General features: G+C 72.4%; 1 protein-coding gene across 1 annotated transcript in view; it reads right to left on the bottom strand.

Annotated features, from left to right (window-relative positions):
- Positions 1 to 1,263, bottom strand: part of MROH5 (maestro heat-like repeat family member 5) — a 46,311-nt gene that overhangs the window by 34,905 nt on the left and 10,143 nt on the right. The gene's annotated exons all lie outside the window — the stretch shown is intronic.

Raw genomic sequence — 1,263 nt, 5'->3', positions numbered from 1 at the left:
GGCTCACGCCCAGCCCCTCGCCTGGGCGCGGGATCTGGGCCCCCCGCTCTTACTGCCCCCAGGAGGAGGGTCCGGCCGGCCGGCGGGCAGCACCCGGGCCTGCTCCCCAGGGCGCTCCTGCTGCCCTCCCAGCGCCTGGCCCCTTTCCAGGCCTGCCGGCCGCTGCCCTCCACACCTTGCTGGGCCACGCTCTGCCTGGCGACCCTTCTCAGGAGCCCCCCATTCCTGCGGGCCCCCGGGAGACTCCCTGCTTCCTCTCAGCCACCTGCTCCTGGCCGCGCCCTCCCGCCTGCGTCTGCGGTGGAGCCTGGGCCCCCACATATCTGACAGCACCCCCCGAAGTCTTCGACACACGGCCACCGATGGTTCTGATTCTTTCGCTCGTGATCCCGCCGCACCCCCGTGCTCCGCCCCCACACCCAGTGGCCCTGCGGCCGGACCCTGGGTGCCCCGGAGGCATGTGGGGGCGCCAGGTGCGGGTGGACGGGGTCACTCTGCCCGGCCCATTTCGGGAGCGCTGTAGCCCTGGATGACCGCCTGGCTCCCCTGTGCAGCCCCAGGGCGGGGAGACCCCGCAGGGCCCTTGTGGGGGGGCTCCAGCAGGCTCAGGACTTTTGCCCCCCACCCGAGCCACCAGCGGGCACCCCGCACGCTGCGGTCGCTGCTCGGGGGCCTTCCCGGTGGCCCAGACAGGCTGGGGCCCCCCCAGCCGGCACCCCAGCCCCTCCCCCATGGCCCTTGCCGCCAAGCCAGGGTCTCAGAGGCCCCGCGCCCCGTGAGGGGGGCCTGGGTTCCCCTCCCGCGTGTCTGAGCCTGGCGCTCCTGTGGGGAGCTGAAGGCCCCGGCAACGGGCGGGGGGCGGGGGGTGCCTCCTGCCTGAATGTGGCGCTCGGGTTGAGGGCCCCCGGGGGCCCCCGGGGGCCCCTGGCGGGGCGCCGCCCCCGCGAGGCCTCCTGGCCTTCCAGGGTATTCCTCCTCCCCCCACACCTCTTCCTAATCTTTCACAGAAAAAGAGGGTGAAAAAGGCAGAAGAAAGAGGTTTTCTCCTCCACTTTCTGGAAATGAGATTTTAAAAATAACTCGGAGGCAGCGGCAGCGCTCGGAGGGGATTATCGGGGAGCGCGGTGGCGCCCCGTGAGTCCGGCGGCCTCAGCCTCCGCGCCCCTCCCCGCAGGGGCTGCCTGCTCTCCCGCCTCCCCACCCCCCTAGTTTCTCCGGCTGGGGGGGCAGGGAGGGGCAACCACAGAGTGGGGTGCCCGTGAC

Source organism: Condylura cristata, unplaced genomic scaffold (genome assembly GCF_000260355.1).
Source record: "Condylura cristata isolate star-nosed mole 26May11 unplaced genomic scaffold, ConCri1.0 scaffold00009, whole genome shotgun sequence".
NCBI lineage: Eukaryota > Metazoa > Chordata > Mammalia > Eulipotyphla > Talpidae > Condylura > Condylura cristata.
This window is presented reverse-complemented; position numbering and strand designations above follow the sequence as displayed.